The 26,033-nt window shown below is 46.3% G+C and overlaps 1 protein-coding gene and 1 pseudogene across 1 annotated transcript in view; one reads left to right on the top strand and one right to left on the bottom strand.

The window, feature by feature from the left end:
* RPAP1 (RNA polymerase II associated protein 1) overlaps positions 1–4,212 on the bottom strand; it is a 296,667-nt gene extending 292,455 nt beyond the window's left edge. The window contains exon 1 of the mRNA XM_086937236.1: positions 4,101–4,212. The gene's annotated coding sequence lies outside the window, so the exon portion shown is untranslated. The remainder of the gene's footprint in view (positions 1–4,100) is intronic.
* LOC147689755 (DBIRD complex subunit ZNF326-like) overlaps positions 1–25,057 on the top strand; it is a 37,276-nt pseudogene extending 12,219 nt beyond the window's left edge.
* The last annotated feature ends 976 nt before the right edge of the window (positions 25,058–26,033 follow it).

Raw genomic sequence — 26,033 nt, 5'->3', positions numbered from 1 at the left:
CCCACCCAGAGGGAGGTTTGGATGTTTCTTGGTATTGTTGGTTACTGCTGTTAGTGGATTGCAAAATTTTCTTTGATTGTGAAATCTTTGGTAAGGGTGACATCCAGTGACATACAAGATCCGGTACCTTTTGACAAAGAACCCTTTGATGCCTTTGAATAACTGAGAGAGAGTTTCTGTCATACAATAGCACCAGGAATGCGTGATAATTATACAACTTTTTCTTGCTTTGCCATGAGACGGGAAGATGTGCACTTATAAGTCCTAACCCAGAGACATGGTGGGTGGATGTGCCCGGTGGGTTACTTGTCAGCTGTACTGGACCCAATAGATGCAAGTTTTCCGGTCTGAAATCGGTTCCAGCTATTTGCATTGCCCCTGAACAGAGTGAAGGAATAGCGATGGGCCATACTTTCATTGTATATGTCCCACATTCAGTGAAGATTCTTTGGACCAGAATAGAGACTCATCATATGACCAATAGCAGACGGCACACTAGGAGCAGTGTTTAATTGCAGCAGAGAACATCTCTATTAAGAGATATGTTAGGCAGGTCAACCTCAGGTTGGTCTTACCCCAAACATTTTGCCTTCCACCTTCTTTTTCTTGGCTGATCTTGTTTTGCTGGTCTTAGGACTCTGCACACTTTACCACTACTGACCAATGCTAAATGCATGTGCACACTCCTTTAACATGGTAACATTGGCTTGTATAAAATTGACTGATTTTATGTATTTTTAAGTCCCTAGAAAAGTGGCACTACGTGTGCCCAGGACCTATAAATTTAATACTACTAGAGTGCCTGCAGCACTGATTCCGTCACCCAGTTAAGTAGCCCTTTAAACATGTTTCAGGCCTGCCATTACAACATGTGTATGCAGTTTTAAACTGCCATTTTGACCTGACAAAATAAACCATTTGCCAGGCCAAAACCTTCTTTTTAAGTTCATGGAAGTCACCCCCAGGGTAGGCCCTGGAAAACCCTACTGGCAGTTGGACGTATACTTTTAAGTTTTGAATGTCCTGGTAGTGAAAAACCCTTCAATACATTTTTAACTACTGCAAGGCCTACCTAGTCCATAGACTAGCTTTGGAGTAACCCAAATAAATTTAACAAGCTGTTATTTCCAAAAAGGTACAGGTACCCAGTCTATGTTTGGTGTCTTTGCAATTGTAATGAAAAATCCTATTTTGTGGTGAAGCTGGATTTTTAAAATTACAATTGGAAAATGCCACTTTTAGAAAGTTGCCATTTTCCTGCCTTAGCTATTTAGTGCCTGTAGCCTGTCCCTGGGTCACATAAATGTGTGTAGCAGATAGTTGGGCTTTGTGTATTCCTCCTAGTCAGCAACACACAATAGCTAGCTTAGGTGTGTATGGATAGGCCATCACTGGAAGGATGGGAGAACGGAGCTAAGCACAGTCCTACTTGTTCTTGAACAAGCTGTGTCCTACCTCTACACAAAGGCTGAATATTGGACCTTTAGTACACTTCTGGACTGGTAGATACTCTGCCAGGTAGAATTACTGTTGGTCTGCTGAAAGGACTGCCAGTCTGCTGGATTGCTGATTATAAAACGGTTGCCCTGCTGTGCTGAAGAAACAATTGATGGCAGCCAGCACCTCTGTATTTGTTTTTCACAAAGTTATGAAACGAACAGGATATTCTCCAACGTGATCAATGTCAAACACTGTGCCATCCACAATGCTACTTTATATAAAGGAAACCCTCCATATATACAAGACAATATATTGGTTGACAGAGCACAACAAAACAAAGTTACAGAACTGACCCTAATAGGTCAGAATTTACTTTAGCAACAATAGCACAACTCTAATGATATGAACAACAAGAAGTTTATTCTGATCGCAGATCTTCACCACTGTTGACAAATAGAAACAACAAAAGAACAGCCGACACGTGTTTCGCCTTGAAACGACTTTTTCAAGGCTCAAAAAAACTACGTTGTATAACAATTGCGAAATGGTGAAGCTTCTTTAGCTTCTCAGGATAGCGCACAGTGCATAGATATAGTTGTTCAAACTCCTGTGTTTCTAATAGATGAGAGAACTGGACATCAACACAAGAGAGTTAGTAGGCCCACGGTGTGGAGAAAACGTCCCAAGGTCAATGCCTCTCTTGACAATGTATCGCGGTGTAAGTTGAAAAAACAGCAGTCGAAAGGTAAGAGCTAGTAAGCTCACGACATCGAAGAAAAATCACCAAGTATAAACCTCACATGATAATGGTTCACAGATTGGTCCCGAACATGGCAACCTACTCGGAATGCCTCCAGTTCACTCTGTTGACAGCAACCGCTCACCTCAGCGCAAAAAAAAGCCAAAAAATATTGACGGCCATGTCGTGCTGGCCTGCTGTTCTCTTGCCTGAGTGAGAAGAACTGGGCATGCATCTCTTGAACACAGAGAGACTCCAATAGCTAGTTGGCTGGCTTCCTACTCTGAAGCCTCAGGGACAGAGCAGGCTTCAAGGAACCTTACACATGCACCTCAACTCTGCCATCTATGAGTCTATCCTGCCAAGTGGTGCCACCACAGTCCTGGACGCTTGGAAATAGGCCTGCCATTCTCTGCCAGCCTCTGTGAATCCAGTGGAACCGAAGCATCTCCTCTGCTGTGTGTCCCAACCCCGAGCAGAACCAATGCATCGCCGCAGCTGCATGAATCCGAACCGTTGCAAAGACTTACATCACATAGCAGCCCTTCATTGCTTTGGAACAGCTGCTTCGCAATGCATCCCAGTGTAGACCCCTATATCTCTTATTGACAGCAGACTTTACGCCGGACTCCGCATCACAGCCTCGCAACTCCTCGGAACCGACTGCATGACGCACCATGGACTTTGCATCGCTAGTGGAATTGTGCAGCAGGAAAGGACCAAAATATGAGGCTGGGCTGACAAAATTATGCGGCAAGTAAAGCAAATTATAAGACATAATGTGGCAACATTTGTAGAGGTATTACCTGGTCATTTTAACAACTATTAATACTGGCTGGGCAAAGTTACTCATCATTAATACCAGGTTAACATTTGAAAGTGGAAGATGGCCAATGAACCCTTGCAAAAGATCTGTCACTGCACTAAACTTTTTGTTCAGTAAGTTTTCAACCGAATGAGCTAAACAAAAGAGTTAGTGAGATCTGCAAACTATACAGCAGATGGTGGATTAAGTGGCAAATTCATAAACGTGAAGAGAACACTGCAGCTGCAGTAACACATAAATCCTTTGACCCGGTCTATAATAACAATACTGGCACTTGTAAAGAGGTTAACTGACTTGCCTCTTATTTCACTAATGTCATCATCGACGGGCATGGGAGATTTCGTGATTGTCTTCAAGTTCATGTTTAGGAATCACCACTTTTACGAATGGCACTCAACACACCGGTGTACTCTAATAAACTACAATAAAACTGTTACAATACAGGATACACTCTTGTAAGCAGGTAGACAGGTCATGTAGATGAAAAGGTGCAGATTTATTGTAGAATATACCTCTAGGTTACAGGTTATAAGTAAATGCACCACCAGGAGCAGCATCCTCACTGCTCAGCCCACTGGCATCACTGACAGCTCATGAGCTCATCAACATTCCATTACATCACACACACACACCGGCTGAGCAGAAGGGAACCGATGAACTTTGGAAAGGATGCATTATAACAATATCAGGTTACAACAATAACACTACCAAATGTTAACCCCTAAAATCTTTATCGTGTTTTGCATGCTGCCAAATATTTTAACGCCTCTGCTGTTTCAGCTCTACGGCCATGCAAGACCCCCGACTCCTCAGCTCAATAAATTTGCGAGCTTGTCCACCTCTTTCGTTCTTGTCAAACTCAATAGCTGCCACTGGGACGTGTAGTGTCGCTTTCAATACTGTAGGCATGGGTTAACAGAAAAGAAAACATCCAAAGTGTGAAATAGTAATAGTAATAGCAAAAGCAGGCACATGCGAAAAGGACCCCGGTGTCAGCTATTGAGTTGCAAAAGGAACATGCACAGTCAAATTGCTGACCCGACTCCAAACAAGACAACCTTCCGAATTAAAGATGAAGGCCCCGATGGGTCTTACCTCAAGACTGCAAATTGAGGTCCTGAAATTCCCTGCTTTACTTTCGGACTCTCCCCGGCATCAGTGCAAGACTCACGCTGTCTACTGTAACAGCACATGAAGACGCAATCAGGATGCTACAATGTACTGATTGACAGTCTAAGAGGCGGGCCATTCAGCCGCATAAAAGCCTTCGATTGGTTATCGGGACACGCTTCACACAAACCCGGAAAGAACGACCTCTTTTAATTCAGCTCACCAGAAATGATTCCCCAGCCGCTCGTGGGCCGCTATTACCGACTTCGAAGATGGGACTTTGCTGCTCCTGGAGCTCGCTCGCTGCCGGTCTGCTATCGAGCGCTGTACCCTATGGAGCGCCTTCTTCTCATGCAAAAAAAGGAAAATGTTATATTGCTATTTGTTCTACAGCATTTGTTAATTTTTTGGCTTGGTTTTGGTAGAAAATAAATAAAGTCTTTACAGAAAACATTCGAGCTAGACACAACATTTCCAGATGATAATAATGTTCAGAAAGTCTCTTATCATTTCTTAGAACATGAACATTACATTAAACAAATGAACGATATGGAACTCTCTGTCTCTAGGGGGAAGTGTAATCTTTGGTTGGAAAAGTTTCAAAGGAGCAGACTGATTGACATTATAAAAATATTACGTAAGCTACAGCTCTTTGGTTAGAAGGCAAGGAGCTGAATAAAGCTTACTCTATCTATCGCCCTCCCTTACTCTGTCGCCCTCCCTCCCTCTCTATCTATCTATCGCCCTCCCTCCCTCTATCGCCCTCCCTCCCTCCCTCTCTATCTATCTATCGCCCTCCCTTATTCTATTGCCCTCCCTCCCTCTATTGCCCTCCCTCCCTATCTATCGCCCTCCCTCCCTCTATCTATCGCCCTCCCTCCCTCTATCTATCGTCTTCCCTCCCTCTATCGCCCTCCCTCTCTATCTATCGCCCTCCCTCTCTATCTATCGCCCTCCCTTACTCTATCGCCCTCCCTCCCTCTATTGTCCTCCCTCCCTCTCTATCTATCTATCTATCTATCGCCCTCCCCACTCTATCTATCGCCCTCCCTCTATCGCCCTCCCTCCCTCTAGATATCGCCCTCCCTCCCTCTATCTATCGCCCTCCCTCTATCTATCGCCCTCACTCTCTATCATCCTCCCTCACTCTATCTATCCCCCTCCCTCTATCTATCGCCCTCCCTTACTCTATCGCATTCTCTATCTATCTATCTATCTATCTATCTATCTATCTATCTATCTATCTATCTATCTATCTATCTATCTATCTATCTAACGCCTTCTCTATCTATCTATCGCCCTCACTCTATCTATCTATCGCCCTCCTATCTATCGCCCTCCCTCTATCTATCGCCCTCCCTCACTCTATCTATCACCCTCCCTCACTCTATCACCCTCCCTCTATCTATTGCCCTACCTCACTCTATCGCCCTCCCTCTATCTATCGCCCTCCCTCACTCTATCACCCTCCCTCACTCTATCGCCCTCCATCTATCTATCGATCGCCCTCACTCACTCTATCTATCTCCCTCCCTCACTCTTATCTATCGCCCTCCCTCACTCTATCTATCGCACTCCCTTACTCTATCGCCCTCCCTCTTTATCTATCTATCTATCTATCTATCGCCCTCTCTTACTCTATCGCCCTCCCTTACTCTATCTATTTATCGCCCTCCCTCTATCTATCTATCGCCCTCCCTCCTTCCTTCTCTATCGCCCTCCCCTACTCTATCTATCGCCCTCCCTCTATCTATCTATCGCCTTCCCTCTATCTATCTATCGCCCTCCCTCCCTCTATCTATCTATCTATCTACCTCCCTTACTCTATCGCCCTCCCTCTCTATCCATCTATCAATCGCCCTGCCTCTATCGCCCTCCCTCTATCTATCGCCCTCCCTCTATCTATCTATCTATCTATCTATCTATCTATCTATCTCCTTCCCTCTATCTATCTATCGCCCTCTCTCCGTCTATCTTTCGCCCTCCCTCCCTCTATCTATCGCCCTCTCTATCTCTCTATCTATCTATCTATCTATCTATCTATCTATCTATCTATCTATCTATCGCTCTCCCTCCCTCTCTATCTATCTATCGCCCTCCCTTACTCTATCGCCCTCCCTCTCTATCTATCTCCCTCCCTTACTCTCTCTATCTTTCTCTCTATCTATCGCCCTCCCTTACTCTATCGCCCTCCCTCCCTCCCTCTTTATCTATCTATCTATCGCCCTCTCTTACTCTATCGCCCTCTCTCTATATCTATCGCCCTCCCCTATCTATCTATCTATCTATCTATCTATCTATCTATCTATCTATCTATCTATCTATCTATCTATCTATCTATCTATCTATCTATCGCTCTCCCTCCCTCTCTATCTATCTATCGCCCTCCCTTACTCTATCGCCCTCCCTCTCTATCTATCTCCCTGCCTTACTCTCTCTATCTATCTCTCTATCTATCGCCCTCCCTTACTCTATCGCCCTCCCTCCCTCCCTCTTTATCTATCTATCTATCGCCCTCTCTTACTCTGTCGCCCTCTCTCTATATCTATCGCCCTCCCCTACTCTATCTCCCTCTCTATCTATCTATCGCCCTCCCTCCCTCTCTAACTATATATCGCCCTCCTTCCCTCTCTATCTATGTATCGCCCTCCCTCACTCTGTCTATCGTCCTCCCTCACTCTATCTATCTTCCTCCCTCACCCACTCTATCGCCCTCCCTCACTCTATCTATCTATCGCCATCCCTCACTCTGTCTATCTCCCTTCCTCACTCTATCTCCCTCCCTCCCTCTATCTATCTATCTATCTATCGCCCTCCCTCCCTCTCTATCTATCTATCGCCCTCCCTCTATCTATCGCCCTCCCTCTATCTATCTAACGCCCTCCCTCTCTATCTATCTATCACCCTCCCTCTTTATCTATCTCTCGCTCTCCCTCCCTCTATCTATCGCCCTCCCTCCCTCTATCTATCTATCTATCGCCCTCTATCTATCGCCCTCCCTCCCTCTATCTATCTCTCTATCTATCTCTCTATCTATCTATCTATCTATCTATCTATCTATCTATCTATCTATCTATCTATCTATCGCCCTCACCTACTCTATCTATCTATCTATCTATCTATCTATCTATCTATCTATCTATCTATCGCCTTCCCTCCCTCTCTATCTATCGCCCTCCCTTACTCTATCGCCCTCCCTCCCTCTCTATCGCCTTCCCTTACTCTCTATCTATCGCCCTTCCTTACTCTATCGCCTTCCCTCCCTCTCTATCTATCGCCCTCCCTTACTCTATCGCCCTCCCTCTCTCTCTATCGCCCTCCCTTACTCTCTCTATTGCCCTCCCTTACTCTATATCCCTCCCTCCCTCTCTATCTATCTATTTATTGCCCCCCCTCCCTCTCTATTGCCCTCCCTCCCTCTCTATCGCCCTCACTCCCTCCTATCGCCCTCCCTTACTCTATCGACCTCCCTCTCTATCTATCTATCGCCCTCCCTCTCAATCTATATATCGCCCTCCCTCTCTATCGCTCTCCCTTACTCTTTCGCTCTCCCTCTCTATCTATCTATTCCCTCCCTTACGCTATCGCCCTCTCTTACTCTCTATCTATCGCCCTCTATCTATCTAAGCCCTCCCTTACTCTATCTATCTATCTATCTATCTATCGCCCTCCCTCTATCGCCCTCCCTCTATCTATCACCCTCCCTCTATCTATCTATCACCCTCCCTCCCTCTATCTATCGCCTCCCTCCCTCTATCTCACTTCCTTACTCTATCGCCCTCACTCTATCGCCTTTCCTCTATCTATCGCCCTCCCTCCCTCTATCACCCTCACTCTATCGCCTTACCTCCCTTTATCTATCGCCCTGTTCTCTTCTCTCTTTTCATGTGCAGATCTGCTGCTCTCTTCCACCCCGCCTCCTTCTCTAACTCCCTGTTCTCTTCTCTTCTCACGTGCTGATCTGCTGCTCTCTCCCACCGCCTTCTTTTTAACTCCCTGCTCTTCTCCTGTGCTGATATGCTGTTCTCTTTCACTCCGCCTCCTTCTCTAACTCCCTGTTCTCACACACACAACCACACCACATGCGCAACCAGACGCGCAACCAGATGCGCAACCAGACCCAACCACACACAACCACACACGTTTATATGCATTTTATCTTCTTTATTTCTCAAGCTCACTAATGCAAATGAAAACCTGTACAGCAGTGTCCTTACTGCAGTTTTAAGAATTGTAGCCAAGAAGTATCCACACCTACCAGAATGGCAACAACTGCTGCTTAGCCGACGAATTCCTTGACCACCCAACAGTGGTTCTTGGATTATGCCTGCCCATATTATAAAACAGTTTACACATTTTTGCACACCATGTAACTTGCCTTATCTGCATACTCTCTGCTAATTTTATGTTAACCAATTTGCAGGATTATGGCGGTATGCAGAGACCTGGAATTGTTGTCGACTACCAGACAAGTCTGGTATTTGGTGGGCCTACTGGAAGGGGGATGAAAATAAAGATGATGCAACCGCTTAATAAACCCGTTGGAGGGGCGTTTGTCTGCAAAAAACCTAAATTGACAAAACATGGATCAAATGGCAATGCGGTCAAAAAAGGTATGTTTCTAGATAGACAGCTTCAAGAGTGTTTTTTTATGTCTCGCTGAGTCAATGCGCTTGCGCATTGCTTCGGCGAGGCTTATGTAGGGGCTCCAGGAAAGGCTGCCAAGAGGGCTTTGGAATGCGGATTATGGCCAGTGCATGTGCGCCGGGCGCACGCTCACCATTTGGTCTCGACTGCCTTTAACCCTGAAATGGCATAAGTGCTAAGAATTCACGAGCTTCTCCATGAACAGGTTCTGGAATAACCTATTTTTGAGGTTGGCTTATGGGATGTTTTTACTTCGCTGGTATATGGTGCAGTGAATCACTCCCATTAATCTGTTCTGCTCTTCAAAGGCGACCATTGCTCTGCCCTCCAATTGCTCTGGTCAGGCAATATACTAGAACGTAACTTACTAAAGGTGTAGCTAGTGAACGCGTGTTTTCACAACTTGTAACTTCTGGCCACAAGGAGCTGATCTGTAACTTCCTGGGTGCCATGAAAGAGACCCATGAGTTCCAGCGCCTTCGTCAGTGGACTAAACTTTGATTCATATAAAAGCTACTCTAGAATCTGGATCACTTTTATAGAGCGTATGTCATGATGCATTGCAATGTTTGATAGTAACACTTCATAATCCATTCTCCCAGGATTGCGTTTACTTGTTCCTTTTTGCAAATTTCGGGCATTTGAAGAAAAGGACATTGAAGCTCACCTGGAAAGTACTGCTCACCAGGAAACCTTGGATCATATAGAGAAGCAAACCAAATTCGACAAAGTTGTGATGTCCTTTTTGCATGTAAGTGCTGGTGTTCTGCATAGTGACATTTCAGACCGGTCTTTTTTGGTTTTGCTTGACGTGCATTATGCTTAGAGGTTTTTTTTAACTAGTGTAGTTCTGGGTATCACATTATTTATAGCTATGCTATAATGGTTTTCAAATGTCATGTTGGCAATCCTAATTATACGTCTACCGTGCCTTAAACTTCCCCTGCATCTTTCAGGAATGCATGGTCAATAAGTTTAAGAAGACCTCTCTATGTGAAGCGCAGACTAACCAGACTGAGGCCGCAAAAACACTAGAAAAAGTTCTACTGGAAGCTATTTGAACTGCGTCTTTTTGCAGATTGTGAAGATTTGTGGTGTTTGTGCCTGGTTCTCAAATTATACAATAAGTTAAGGTTGTCCCATTCCATTTGGCTGCGTTTCCCTAAGTTCTTGAGAATGCACTTGAAGGGTAGAACCACTAAAATATACTTTGGTGAAGTTTCATGCATCTACCATTGCACTACAAGCCTACTTTTTTTAGGTTTCGCCTGGGCCGGAGCACTAGCTCCGCCCAGGAGAAATCTTATGTTCCTACAGTATGGGGCTTAGTCCCGCCTCTGTCTTCCATTGGCTAGCTCCATAAATGGAGGCTAGCCATTGGAAGAGATTGGCTGTCAATCACGCTTTCCCCATGAAAACGCGATTCGGCGGCGTTTCTGGCTCTTTTTTTAAGTCCCGCCCCTTGTCCCGGGCCGCGCTGTGATTGGCTGCCGGCTCGGGACACCCCCATGACGTCATTCCCCGGGCCGCGCTGTGATTGGCTGCCGGCCCGGAACCTGACTTGTTTTTTTTATTTCATTCAACGCATCGACTCTGTGAGCTAGGCAACTAGAAAGGCCAGGTGGTCTATATTCCCTGCGGTGACGCACCGACGGAGAGCGATTATTCTTGCTTGGGTAGGTGCTATGTTCACTGTCATCACGCCTCCCTGCAAGCTATCAGTCTGCATTAGGCTTCCAAACAGTCCTTCCCTAGTGCGACAATTACGCACTTCATGCTATTTCGCGCTTTTAATCTTTTTTCGATCTCCGCTGCATTTTCTTTCCCTTTCTATCTCCCTTTCCTTTTCTTCCTCGGCCTCCTCCTTCCGTCTCTTCTCTCTCCCCTCACGTTCGACCCGTCTTCATTGCCGTGGCCCCGTGTCCGCACCTCGCCCGCTGCGGCAGCTTCACTGCTGCAGTGGGGGCTTTCCGTTCGTATTCTTCAATCTCGCTCACATGACTCATACCTCCGGGCTGCAGTGTGCCCGCTTCCCTGGTTCTCCAACTGTACCGGTGACGTCACCGCGGTGCTGACCTTGTGAAGCCTTCATTGAAGAACTTGGCGGCATTTCAAGATGAACAGTCCTCGACTTGCACAAAGCCAGCATTTAGCCTCTGCTGCCGGCGTCCTCTCGAAGCCCCGCTCTCGCCAGGCCCCCGTCCACTTGCTCAAGTCCTCTCCCCTCAAGACCGTCTGCTGCCACCTTTATTGCATGCAGCTCTACACACCTCTACTCCCCTCCTCTTATGGAACTCTGGTTTCTCCCTACCCAGCGAGCCCCACTTTCGGACCATGAGCGGTTTAACTTGGCAGGGATGGGCATCGAGACACTGGCAGCAGTGCCAATACCGCCCTCTCCCATGCCAGCCAGGCAAACTGTGTTCTAAGAGAAGGATCGGATACAGGGTAGACACTGGCACCTGCTCTGGTCCAGCTGAGCGCAGGAGCCTTGTACACCCCAGCACCCGATGCCCACTTACAGGCACGCTGCCCCAAAAGTCACATTGTAATGCATACAGTACCCCTAAAAAACCCACACCTAGCAGAGATGAAGCCCACATTCTCATACGATCTCCGTGCACGGTGCACTACTACAATTAATTCACTACCACCAATCTACACTGTCGGTCACAACATTGCCTCACTAAACAAAGATCCCCCTCATACGATAGAGCCCCAATTCGTAAACTAACGTTATGACAACACCAATCCCATGTGCAAAAATAGCTCAGGACACACCATTACACAATACACACATAAACACACTCTAATAACACACACGGAGCCCAGCACAGTTCACGGATTTAAACTCTACCTCGATTTCACACGGAACATGCAATCCAGGTACAAATAATTCCCTGAAACACACATATCCACAAAAAATGACACATTGCCGCAAAATGCAGAGTCCCCAGTACACAAACTGCCCCTTATGAATACACTAGCATAAAGCACACAGCCAACAATTCACTCATGGCAAGCACAACAACCTTCGTGCGATGTAGCGAATATATACCATTATCTCAATATACACACCATCGCAACATAAACATCATCGCTAAGTACACATGATAACCAAATACACGCAGGGGCGTACTTTGACTAAAACGCAATTAGACGAACACACAACATCACCACTGGCAGACCAGATGCCCAACACCTCTTGCCCATCTGCGGTCACTTGCTCTCTCCGCACACTGCCCGCTGCCGTCTCGAGAGTCGAGACAGGCGCGGTCTCTCTGCCGGTGCAACTTCACCGAGGGCACAGCGGCTCCACTAGGGCCGACTCCCAGTCGGAACAGTGCCTCAACTGGTGGAGTCTATCACAGGCGCTACCTTTGAACTGGCCCAGTGTTTCTACTCAGCTCTTACAGCCTCTGCTCTGTGGGCACTGTCTCTCTCCTGATGCAGTCAGTCTCTTCACTTGCGCAACGTTTCCACTTATATGTCTCTTGCAGGCGCGCTGTCTCTGCGAGTATAGTCTCACGTGTTGTAGGTCTCTAAACGCGGTTTCTACGGGTGCAGTTTTTATTTGACAGCACCTTCTCCATGGGTGTTTTCGGTGTGCCGTCTCCGCAACCTCACACAGGAAGCCACATCTACAAACATCTGAGGACAGAGCAGAAATATTTCAGAGCTTCGCTCGGATTGGGGCGAAGGAGTGAGCACCAACCACACGCCGAGCCTGGGAGAGCCGATAAGCGGCCACAGCTGCATGGTTCCTGTCAGCTCTTTAGTCACAGACACTGTATGGTCTCCACTTTTACCCTTCTCTCATTACAACAGTTCCTTTGTGTCTGCCGCTAGCAGTGTTTCACTTCACTATTGTCGCCTTCACTTCAGCTAGAAAATTGTTCATTGCAGCCAATTCTTGCAGCTTCTGTTCGCCTAAAGGGTCTGTTTGCTCATGTTCACGTGTTAGGGTGTTCTCTGCATGGCACAATACACATTCACCCTTCCATTTAAATTGTCCGTCTCATTATGCTAATTTATTCTCTAAACTGTGAAATATACGATCAACACCCTGCCTTATGCTTGCATTACTTGTTTAATTTTTTCAGAGGCTAGCTAAATTGTGCAAGGCGGTAAGCACCCCCATGCTTCCATTTTAAAGATGTCAGGAGACCTCCATGTGTTTTCAGCAAGCACTGCCATCTGTGATGTACCTTCATTGTTCCTTTTAAAGAGTATGTCTTGAAATGTGTTTGTGTGCTTCAGCTAAACGCTGCAATAGAAACATCACTTCGCCCCCCTTGTCCTGTCCAGTGATGCATGTTATTAAATGAAAGTGTGCCCTTCATGAACCATAGTCCTGCTTCCTTTTGTAGGGCCTGTTTAGGAGCCATGCTGCCCATGCATCGAGCATAAACAATCACCCCTTAAAGGGCCTTTATCATGATGTGTAGCTAAATTATGCAACGCAGCAGCCAAGACTCGCCTTCTCTTTAAATGAATTCTCCAGTGTTGTTGAAGTTTTTATTTAAACCATAGACTGCGGAAACCACACTACCTGAAAGTCTATCAAGTGATGTTTGTCTTTGTGGCAAAATTCAGCTAAACCCTTGTTTCCCAATCAAAGAGCCTTGACTGATGTATATGTTTATCTAACTGAGATTCAGGAAACGGCTCCAGCATTCCCTGTTTGGCGATGCTAATGTATTTCAAACGTACGGAGAAGTGTTTTACAATAGGACATAGAAAGAGCCACAAATAAGGCAAACGGTGCACGATAGTTACTTTATTGTTCATTTTTTGGATTAAACTGGAATAGCGTGGATACAGAGGTGCAAATGCAGTACATGAAGGATAAATGTAAATGTATATGTCATTTGTGATCGAGCGGGATTGGTGTTGGGTACCGGTATGATGTTGCCAACATGTTAGCTGTACTTTTAAAATAACAAGCGATAAAGTTTCTAAAAACAGGATATCGGTGCTGCTTCAAACGTCTTGTTCTGTGGCTCTGGGTGTGTGGGTGTGTGGCTCTGAGTGTGTGTGTGTGGATCTGGGTGTGTGGGTTTGTGTGTGGCTCTGGGTGTGTGGGTGTGTGTAGCTCTGGGTGTGTGGGTGTGTGTGTGGCTCTGGGTGTGGGTGTGTGTGGCTCTTATTGTGTGGGTGTGTGTGTGGCTCTGAGTGTGTGTGGGTGTGTATGTGGCTCTGGGTGTGTGGGTGTGTGGCTCTGGGTGTGTGGGTGGCTCTGGGAGTGTGTGTGTGTGGCTCTGGGTGTGTGTGTGTGTGTGTGTGGCTCTGGGTGTGTGTGTGTGGCTCTGGGTGTGTGTGTGTGGTAGTAATTGCTGTCTGCTGAGCTCGTTCGTAGGGTACAATAGGTCTCAAATTTGCGAGAGATTAAGCTAATGGCAATGTAAATGACAATGCCATTTATTTATCTGTTTTCAAAACCAACACATAAATACAACATTTGTCATTTACAATGCCAACAGCTCTAACTTTTCCAAAGGCGAAACCATTGCATTGTAAATGCTTGTTTGTATATAGGTGTTTCTGCTGATGATCATATGATGAAAGTTGAGACTGTACATTGCAGTGCTTGCAGTGTCTATGTTCCTGCTTTACATATTTCTGTGCAGCAACATGTAAAATCATCTGATCACGCAAAAAGGAAGTTGGTAAGTTTATTTAAATGTGTTACCTCATTTACATTTTGTTTTACTCCATGTATATGCAGATTTGTTTCAGTGTTTTGACATCTTCTGTAGTATTTTCTGTTCTTTTAACCTCCCACGAGGAGACCTCCAGACCCCCTGTTACATGTTTCTCAGTAGGTTTTAATTGCATCCCCAAGCACTATTTTCTTAAAGGGAAGGCAGGATGCTCTCTCCCGCAACTGTTGGTTACTTTTTTTTAACTAGCATCGCACACCTCCACACTAAAGATGGCCCACTTTCGTTTTGTTCCTGGAGAGCGTCCAACACGGTGATTGCTACCTAGCGTGTTTTCCTGAGGCGAAAAGCCGGGAAATTCTATTGTGCTTCGTGTGTGTGACTACTAGTGTATTTTTCGTGTGTGTGATTACTAGTGTATTTTAAACTCTTTTAAAACTTTTGCTAATTTTGCACATTGTTACTTTGTTCCCGCTACCCACCTCTGACCGCACAGCAGTTTTTCACGCTGTCGCGGCTCGAAACGGGGGTCAGCCGCCATCTTGGGGAGGTGCAGGGATCGCGGTCTAGGCTCTCAGACCCTCCCACCCTCCTCTTGTATAAATGTGTGTCATTTCCCGTCCGCGCAGTGGGCGGGCGCAGCGGGCGCGCCGATGGCCCGCCGAAGGCGCGCCAAAGGCGTGCCCGTCTGCGCCTGTCCGCGCCCAACCGGGCCCCGGGGCCATAACCCCTGTCCCTTTCTCTATGGAACCTCATTTGTACACTAGCGAACAGTTACTCGACCTTAGACCTCCTAGTACGCACGAAAGGCACTCATTTGACATGCTCGGCTGTTTTCCTCAGCATTGCCCTGACTGCCCTTTTTTGCTAAATACTCCTTTGTTATGCAACAGTCAACGTCAACTGGTGACTACTTCTTCTTCTCCCGGATTTACATTTATTAGTCATAACTGTCGTTCCTTGCCTAAACATAAGCGCAACATTTTCGATTTACTTACTGATGAAGCGCCAGATGCATTATTCATTACTGAATCCTGGCTTCACGATAGCTCCGGCCCCGACATCGCCGAAGCGTTGCCCACTGACTACGCCATTTTACGCAATGACCGCCCTATAAGGATGGGGGGCGGTGTGGCGATCATTTTTAACAAAAAATATCAGTGTCTTTCTGACCCTATAACTTTGAGCGGATGTGATGCTCTGTTTTTTAAGCTTACCTTAAATCCCAATTATACTCTTACAGGGCTCCTAATGTATTGTCCTCCGGGCACTGTAAATTCCTGGTATACCCAGTTTCTGGACTATATATCATCTATACTTATTTCTTCTAGTAACTTCCTGGTTATTGGTGACCAAAATTTACATTTGGATAACCCCAATGATCTTTCTGCTGATAATTGTATAAATGATCTTGCTGCCATGAATTTAACTTTACTTAACAAGGGCCCTACCCATAAGGGTGGTCATCTCTTAGACCCTATTTCTTCAAATTCCTCACATATTATATGTTCTCCTGCCTTGCCTGTCCCCTGGTCTGATCATTATCTTGTCAAATTCACTATAACAAAAAACAAAACACAGACTGCAGCCAATCCTGCTATGTATCTTAAAAAGAGAGTTTGGAAAAATCTGGATATAGCCGCTCTCAATAAAACTCTATATGATCTCATGTCTAAATACCCGCTTAATTTAGACAATATAAACGCATCTGCCAACTTGGTAAATTCCTGGCTCTCCGAGGCTATAAATACTTGCCTCCCTCTTACAAATAAGAGAAATACTGTCCACAATTCCCCTGCCCCATGGTACAACGATACCCTCCGTGTTCACAAGTCTCAATGCAAGAGACTTGAGCGAACCTGGAGAAAAGACTATTCAATCGCTGCTGGGCTTACATATAAAGCTGAACTGAAACTGTACCACAAGGCCTGTGCTCATACTAGAGCTACCTATGTCAACAACTTGATAACAGTAGCCATAAATAAATCCAATGTTTTATTTAAGGTGGTAAAAGACCTTGCTGGCTCACACACAGCTGCTATACCCCCCCTCTCTCCAACACGAAATGTGATGAACTTGCCCAATATTTTACATCTAAAATTGATACTATTTACAAAGACATAGCAGCCCAAGAGAAATCCGTCGTTGACGTATTTCCATCTTTCACCACTTCTTGTCCTCCTCCGGCCTTATTGCAGACCTGGCCAAATCTTGTACCCGCTACCCTCTTGGAAATTTTAAACAATATTAAATCTGGCTCACCCTTGGACCCCCTACCTATTTCGGTTTTACGTCAACTTGAGTCTTCTCAATTAGATGTAATCTGTACTTTGTTAAATGCTTCTCTTGATTCAGCTACGATGCCTCAGAGCTGGAAGCATGCAATGGTGACCCCACTTCTTAAAAAACCTACTGCAGATCCAAATGTTGCTGCCAACTTCCGTCCCATTTCGTTGTTGCCGGCATTCTCAAAAATTTTGGAACGGCATATTCATGCACATTTATCTCGTTTTGTTGTCACCAACAATCTCCTTCACCCCTCTCAGTCAGGCTTCCGTCAAGGCTTCTCCACTGAATCCACTCTTTTAGGAGTAACTGAGAATATTCGCCAACTACTCGATCGAGGTGAAACAGCTGCACTGATATTGCTTGATCTCAGTGCAGCCTTCGATACTGTATCGCACAGTATCCTTCTCAGTAGCCTTGCCTCTTTTGGTATATGTGACAAAGCCTTACATTGGTTCTCTTCTTTTCTTACTGACCGGACCTTTCACATTTTTTCCAATACTTCCACCTCTAATACTTATCCTTCTCCATATGGTGTCCCCCAAGGTTCTATTTTAAGTCCTCTTCTCTTCAATCTTTATGTTGTTCCTTTAGCACATGTTGCTCATCACTCTGGTCTTAATCTTTTTACTTATGCAGATGATTCACAAATTGTGTTCTCCCTATCCCAAGCTGACCCTTCATCACCTTCTTCTTTACAATCAGGTCTAAGGGACATCTCCCGCTGGATGAGCTGTAATTTCCTAAAGCTCAACAGCGATAAGACGGAGGTGCTCATCTTCGGTAATAAGCCTGACCTATGGAGCTCGAGACATTGGCCGTCAACTATGGGCGACTTACCCATTCCATCGGAACGAGTGAGAAATCTCGGGGTCATTATCGATAGGGAGCTATCGATGAAGGATCAGGCTAACAAAGTTGCAGCCACCTGTTTTACCATCCTTAGATGGCTGCGAAAAATCTTTTGGATCCTACCTTCTGACACCCAGAGATCTGTTGTGACGGCGCTGGTGACCTCTAGATTGGATTATAGTAACGTGCTCTTTCTGGGGGTGACCAGGGCGGTCATGCGCCGTCTCCAACTAGTCCAGAATACCGCTGCTCGGCTTCTGTGTGGCTGTCGGAAATATGATCCAATTACCGAACGCATCAAACAACTCCATTGGCTCAACCTTGATAAACGAGTCAAATTCAAGGCACTATGCTTTATGCACAAGATAAAAATTGAAGTTGCCCCCACTTATCTGCAATCCCTGGTCAAACCCTATGTTCCCGCACGCTCCCTCCGTTCCTCCTCCCAACACCTTTTCTGTGTCCCTAAGTTTAGGCTCACCAGAGTGGGTGGCCGTTCCTTTTCTGTACTAGGACCCAGACTTTGGAATTCTCTTCCTCTGGACTTACGAGTGAAGCATTGCCATCTTCGTTTCCGCAAAGCCGTTAAGACCTGGCTTTTTGCCCAATAATCTCTCTTCGGTAAGCCGCTAAGTTTCTTAAGATCTGGCTTTTGCGATATATTTCCCTCTGGATCACTATGCTATACTGCCAATCAGCGCCGGGAAACCCTCACGGGTAGCTATTCGCGCTCTACAAGATTAATAAATAAATAAATAAATAAATAAACACGGCTATATGCCTCTTAATATACTTTTGAGTCCTGCTCGCCTTGTGCTCTTTTCCCTTGAAGGTTTCAGGTCACGGCCTGCTTGGTGGGGTTTGATTGCTTGCTTGTGGAGGGAGCGAGATTGCAGGTCCCTCCCTAATAAGAGTCCCTGGTGTTTTTTAAACACTTATCTGGCACACCCTGGCGGCAGAGCAGGTACTAAAGGGTTTCTGTCCACATTGAATGCTTTCTCTTCTAGGTTCCAACCAAGTTATTGTAGTTGAACTAGCAGTATGTGCATAAATTAACGTTTATTTATCTAACATTTTTTCCAGGCTTACAAGGAACAAATAAAAAGGGAGAGCGTACTCACTGCTACAAGTATCCTAAAAAATCCAATAGTCAAGTCCCGGCACGAACAGTATGCAAAGGTAAGATTGTTAGGAGCCAAATCTGAAGACATAGAACCTATTGCCTCAAGTTGAATAATTGCTTGGCCAGTTAGATCGGAAGTCTAACTTTTTAGGTTTTGCCTGGGGCACGGAGCTTTAGCTCCGCCCCCAGGAGAAATCTTTAGTTTTCAGTATGGGGGACTTGAATCCGCCCTCTCTTCCATTGGCTAGCTCCATAAATGGAGGCTAGCCATTGGAACAGAGATCTGTCCGTCAAGGCCGGACCAGATTCTGGGGCGTTCCAGCGATTTTTTCCCTCTCCACACTTTTTGCATCGTCATCGGGCGGTGGGCGGGGTTTATTTTTTTTTTGTCCACGTTTGTTTTGGCCATTCTGCGGCCAGAGGAAGTCCAGGTGAGTGCTGTTTTTTTTCTTGTTTCTTGTTCTTGCCTTATGTCTTCCCGCCCCCTCCCGCTCTCCGTGCCTGTCCGTGTGTCTGTTCCCGCTCCCCCCCCCACTCGATTGCTCGCAATGAAGCGTGCACCACTAAACCCCAGCACAGCGAGGCACAAACCAGCCCAAGGGAGGGGGCGGGGCTCTCAAAAGCTCCAGGCAGCGGCGCCTCGGTCAGGAGAGGAACTCGGAGCTGCACCAAGCGTGGAGAAAAGGTACACCATGTCCACCGCCCGGTCCCCCGCGTGGATCATGGCCACACCAGGTACCCAAGATGGCCGAAGAGCGCCTGACCGACCCAGCGCCAAATGGCGCTAACGGGCTCAAGATCATGCCCACCCAGCACAGCTAGCCGTCCGGCCGCCCATGCCGGGTAAGAGCGCTACTCCCTCCCTTCCCCCGGTTAACCACGACCGAGGAGGACCATATCCCATCCCCCAACCCTGAGTCGGGTAGGGGGTGGGAATTCAAGAGGGGGGTGCATGCTACGCCTGCCAGGGAGGAGGACGCGCTCACGGGAACCCCCCTGGTAAATGCTGAATTAGCCGCAAAATAGATTCGGCCCATCTTCGGCCAATGTTCGAGCCTCGGGGTGTAGCAACATTACGGTAAAGAGTGTCTGGAACATTCTAACAGGAAGTGGACACAGCACTTTCACCTCAACCATTAGGGAAGTTCACTGCGCTGTGACTGCTTCCACTGCCATGCAGATGAGGAGCGACCACGGACCATTTCCGTCAAATCATCCAGAACCCCATAAAAGTGGGGTTACCTTGTGCGGAACTCTCGTCCCGGGGGTGGTTATGAGAAGGGGTAAAATCCGGCCCAGTTCGCCGCTTCACTAGCCGCGGTGGTGGGGTCGGTTTGGCCCACCCCTCACTGTAGCAGTCCCAGTGAGCTGCCACTTACGACGACCCACCGTGTGACCTTGGGCATCGTGGTACCACAGCCGAGTGACTGACGTAGATTCCGCTTCTTGTTATGACAGCGCAGGGCGCGTCTGTAGCCACCATCACCTGTGCATGGGGCAGTGATGTCTGACACTGTGATACAGCCACTTGTTAGTGTCTGTAGTAGCCAGCCTTGTGACACCCATCACTGCTGGAACCTACCACCCGAGGCTGCGCGTTGGGGTGGGCGGGGGGTGAATGGTGCTTTCTGAGCAGCAGCGTGTCTGTTGTAGCAAGCCTGGTGCCACACAGCACTGTTGGAACCTACCACATGAGGTAGGTGGGGGGGGCTTCTCTGAGCAGCAGCGCTGTCTGTGGTAACAAGCCTTGTGCCACCAAGCACTGATGGAACCTACCACATGAGGCGGGCGGGGGGCTTCTGTGAGCACCAGCGGTGACTGTGGGAACAAGCCACGTGCCACCCAGCACTGCTGGAACCTACCATGGAGGCTGCCAGGTGGGGAAGGGGTGGGGGCGGGGTCTCAGCATCAGTGGTGTCTGTGGAAACAAGCCTTGTGCCACCCAGCGTTTTGCATTACGTGTGTTCTGTTTTGTGTAAATCTGAATTGTACACCAGGGGTCTGCATCATGTTGCTGATTTGTGTGTCTAGTGTGCATCTCGTTGTGTTGTGTCTGTATATGCTACCTCTAAATCGGATGGGTTGTCTGTGTGTGTTTTGTGCTGTTTGTTGTCTATGTCCTGTTTCCTATGTGTCACCAGGTGGTGTTGTAATATATTGATGGTCCTGTATGTGGGTCTGTGGGGTGTGCTGTTCTTTGTGGTGTCTGTCTATGTTCTGCGAGTGTTGCACTGTCTGTGTGTTTGAGAGTCGTGTGGGCCTGTAAGTGCTGTGCTGTGTTGTGTGTGTTGTGTATGCCTGTGCCCTGCTTGTGCTGTGCGTGGGTTGTCTGAGAGACTCCTCTGTTCACGTGAGTTGTGGGTGTTTTAATCTTTAAAATATGATGCCTTTTTTATTTTATGTTTTATTTGGGCATTTATATCAGAGCGTTGTACTGCCTATTGCTTTAATGCACGGGGAGGCAGTAAGTGATTCGCAGGGTGTGGCGCTGAGGCACTGGTTGGCACCTGGCTGCTGGAGTCCGAAGTGGTATGTCTGCCATCACCAGGCCACGTCTACTATCTCCCCCTGTGCTACTCTCCCTCCCTGTGTCGCTCTCTCCCCTTGCGCTGCTCTCCCTCCCTGTGTCACTATCTCCTCCTGCGCTGCTATTCCTCCCTGGGTCGCTATCTCGGCCCTGCACTACTCTCCCTCCCTGTGTCGCTATCTCCTGCTGCCCTACTCTCCCTCCCTGTGCCATTATCTCCCCCTGTGCTACTCTCCCTCCTTGTGTCACTATCTCCCCTAATCTGCTCCCCCTCCCTGTGTCGCTATCTCTCTCTGCAGTACATGGAAGGAAGAAATGTTCAACTCAACACTGGAAAAAGTGTGGGGTTCAGAGACCGTGAGAATGAGGGGCCTGAAATAGCGTAGAACAAGAAGTGGTGGATAGTTCGGGAAAAAAGGGGAGAGTTGGTTTGTCATGAGTGATCCGCCTGTTGCCTGCTTGTGACCCTGTTTTCGTGCCTCTGTTGCCTGCTTGTGGCCCTCTTTACGTGCCTCTGTTGCCTGCTTGTGACCCTGTTTTCGTGCCTCTGTTGCCTGCTTGTGACTCTGTTGCCTGCTTGTGACCCTGTTTTCGGGCCTCTGTTGCCTGCTTGTGGCCCTCTTTACGTGCCTCTGTTGCCTGCTTGTGGCCCTCTTTACGTGCCTCTGTTGCCTGCTTGTGACCCTGTTTTCGTGCCTCTGTTGCCTGCTTGTGACCCTGTTTTCGTGCCTCTGTTGCCTGCTTGTGACTCTGTTGCCTGCTTGTGACCCTGTTTTCGTGCCTCTGTTGCCTGCTTGTGACTCTGTTGCCTGCTTGGGGCCCTGTTTTCGTGCCTCTGTTGCTTGCTTGTGACCCTGTTGCTTGCTTGTGACCCTGTTTTCGTGCCTCTGTTGCCTGCTTGTGACTCTGTTGCCTGCTTGTGACCCTGTTTTCGTGCCTCTGTTGCCTGCTTGTGACTCTGTTGCCTGCTTGGGACCCTGTTTTCGTGCCTCTGTTGCTTGCTTGTGACCCTGTTGCTTGCTTGTGACCCTGTTTTCGTGCCTCTGTTGCCTGCGGGGGGGCTCGCAGTGTGTGGGGCTCGCAGTGTGTGTGCGGGGGGGGGCTCGCAGTGTGTGGGGGGCTCTGTGTGTGTGGGGCTCTGTGTGGGTGTGTGTGGGGGGGCTTTGTGTGTGTGTGGGGGGGCTCTGTGTGGGTGTGTGTGTGTGTAATTTGCGAGAGATAAAGCTAGTGGCATTGTAAATGACAATGCCATTTATTTATGTTAAAAAAAAACCAAATCAAAATAATGTCAAGAGCAATGCCAATAGCTCTAACTTTAACAAAGGCAAAACCATTGCATTGTAAATGCTTGTTCTATGAGAGCTACCACAATGGTGAGTGACCATGCCTTGCAGAATTATTGTTCTGACTACCCAGATGTCTGTCACAATTAAAGTTTTTCAATCCACTGAAAAAGCCAAAGGTTCCAGGGACGTTAGTTTCATTTTTACCCACACAACCATAGAAAAATCAGCACTTAAAATTTTAATAACTTTTTAAAAAAAACTTGTGGCCTTAAGTTACTTAAGGGTACACGTTCTAGTTTCTTTCTTCAGATAAGTATAACTGCTGAATTTCTATTATTTTTTGTAGGTAAAACATCAACATATGTCAGTGTAAAGCCCCTAAAACATTTTGAGCAATTGCCCATGAGGGAGTCCCTCCATTTGTCCTATAGGGTCAGGATACCTGTATCCTGGCTTGTGTTTTCACACTGTCAAACCCCCAATCTTCCAGGGTATTGGTGAGCTGCCAGTAGATGCACAGCTATCCGTTGGAGATGTTTGCTTTAAATATAAATGTAATCCAGCAAATTCTTTATTGGTATTTCTAGTAAGTATATTTCTGTTGCAGTCTTGTATTCAACCAGAAATATGGCCATTCTGCAGTTCTACTTAAAAGCGAATTTCACGCCACACATGGGTTACCCTTCAGCCCCAGGCATAAAAGCATCAACAGCTTACCTTCTCTTTCAATAAAACTTCTCAATCTGCCCAATCTACCTTCTCTTTAGGAATGCAGGAAATCTCACGCTGGATGGAAAGCAATTTCCTCCAGCTGAACGCTGGAAAAACTGAGATTCTGCTCTTTGGAGATGCCCCCCTCCTCTGGTCACCTTCCTAGTGGCCCCCAGAACTAGGCACACCCGACCACGGCAACCACAGTCAGAAACCTCAGTGTTCACCTTGAACAGTCCCTAAACATGAAGAAACACGTTACTCACACAGTCTAATCCTGCTTCCACACCCTTGGCTTACTAAGGAAAGCTTTTACTTATCTCCCCGACACAACAAGGAAAACTCTAACACAGGCCCTGATACTAAGCAAGCTGGACTATTGCAACGCCCTATTGATCGCAGCAAATGAGTGCTCCTTAAACCAATTGCAAATGATACAGAACACAGCCGCCTGCATGGTTCTGAATGCTCCCCCAGATCAGCTTCCTCTCCCCTCCTTCATCAGCTACACTGGCTGCCCATACGACAAAGCGTGAAATTCAAGATCTGCTGTCTCAGACATAAAGCTATCTGGGGCAATGGCCCTCCCTATCTAGTAGAGAAACTTTGCCACTATTGCCCGGCTCGGACTCTGCGCTCCAGCTCCCAATCGCTCCTCAAAACCCCTAACATAAAGGCTAGATCCAGAGGCAGGTCTTTCTCGCCCGTTCATCTGGAATCAACTACAGCTAACCCTAAGACAGTGTCCAGACCATCTTAAATTCAGAAGACTCCTGAAAACTGCCCTGTTCTAACCCCCCTTTAGCCACAACGGCCCCCACAATGCTAAGGATGCCTGGCCTCCACCTTGGGGGTGCCCAGGAGTGGACGCCTCACAGGGAAAGCCAGGATGGGTTCCATAGCGGTATTCGTACAAGCGCCTTGAGACCCTTGCGGGTGAGTAGTGCGCTATACAAGTATCAATTTACATTTTTTACATTTACTTATGCTGCGCTTCCAAGCGATGAGATACCCCCCCGGAGGTGATTCAAGCGCTATACAAATTAAATCAAATCAATAATTAAATCAAACAGGTACACATGCTGCAAACGGATAAGTTAATTACAATTTGCTTGCAGCCTGTAATGCTGTAGATGCACTTGCACCCTTCCTGCCACCAGGGCTTGTGAGCTCACGTGGCATATAGAACGTTCAGGCCTGTTTACTCCCTCCTCAGCTTTGCAAATAGCACTTCTTCCGTACTGAGTTTCACAAAAAAAAATTGTTTCGCAGGAAATTAATTTCTTGGAAATGTGATGCTCACCCTCAATATTCCAGTCATCGCCCCGTCCGTATAAGGACTCCAAGGAGCTCAAGGGCGTTCATACATCTGGCATGGATTTTTCCATACTATGGTCTGTCTAGACATACTCTAAAATTTTTAAGTCCTGCATCTGTTTTCCCCGTTGTAAGATGCCTTTTCTAATAATATATTCTTTCTGCTTTTTGTGATCTGAAATCTGAGTTCTTTACTTGCACTCTACACAAGACTTTTGCTGTTACTTTTGTAATAGTTAGTGTGCATTTGTTCTGGGGAATTTTGCTAAAGATGGTTTAAAACTTGTGTTTACTTTTAGGGTGAGAATCCCTTTGAAATCGTTGAACAAACCGTAGAATCGGTATTTGAGGAAACAACTGATACGAATGATGAAGACAATGACCAAAATGAAGAGGAGGACATTGATGGTGAAAACGATGAAAATGAGGAGTAGATAATGTGGAGGCAGAAAATGCGGATGCTGCTGAGGATGCGGATGATGCTGCTGAATGATTACTCTGGGGACTTAACCACCACTGATGAAAACTAGTTGAGAAACTGCCCTGAACTACCAAACACTTTAGCACACTGCATTGGTGGACTTAAAGAACGTTTTGCGCAAAGTCGAGCTGTTCGTTCACCCTGTATGCATTCCACTTCTTTTTTAATTGCCTATGGGCAAACCGGTTTTAAGTTTTGTTTTTGTAGTAAACTAAAGATTGTATTAAACACAGCAAATACTTCAGTATTCTTCCAGTGTAAATTGATTTGTTCATGGTTACGTTTTGAGTAATTTTGAGCAGTTGGGGTTCTAAACATTACAATGTGATTTTTTGCAGTTTTTAGCGCCCAATAAGTGTTGTATATAATTCAAGCTGTTGTAGCAAAGAAACCCTTTTTATATCCTGCAGTAATAAAGGTTTACAACAAGATTAACGAAAAAACTTTAAGGAGAAACCCTTGTATGAAAAGGGAGGGGTTAGTTACAGTAAGAGAAATATAAGGAATCCCTTTTCATATCTTTTTTTAAAGAAAGACTGCTATCTCTTTGGGATCCGTATTGAATTAGAATGGTGATGCATTGAGTTGTATCTAGGATTGTAACCGGACCAACAAATTTACAATTTCTGCACAATACATAAATCTCTAGCATGCTAAAACATAATTCCAACTAAAGAGAATGTTAGGACAAAAAACGTTATTTCTAGATTTATCAAAAGTTTATTATGTATTTTCAATTGCAAAACATTTAAAAATTCACATTTGTTAAAAAAGCATTTGTCATAGATTAAAAAACAATACAATGATTATACAATGAAAAATGTGTCGACGCGGCGTTTCGGTGATTTGAATGGTCACCTTCTTCAGGACAATTTTTCAAGATTAAAAACCACTTAATGGGTTGTTACTAAGTCGCTTTGATCAATGGGCGATTTCAAAATCTGGGTTTTGTTCCATCTTTTCTTCTTGTTATGAAGGTGGTTCCTAAAATAAGTAGGTTGTTTCTTTTAATCAGTCTGCAGGCC

Source organism: Lissotriton vulgaris, chromosome 9 (assembly GCF_964263255.1).
Source record: "Lissotriton vulgaris chromosome 9, aLisVul1.2, whole genome shotgun sequence".
Lineage (NCBI taxonomy): Eukaryota > Metazoa > Chordata > Amphibia > Caudata > Salamandridae > Lissotriton > Lissotriton vulgaris.
This window is presented reverse-complemented; position numbering and strand designations above follow the sequence as displayed.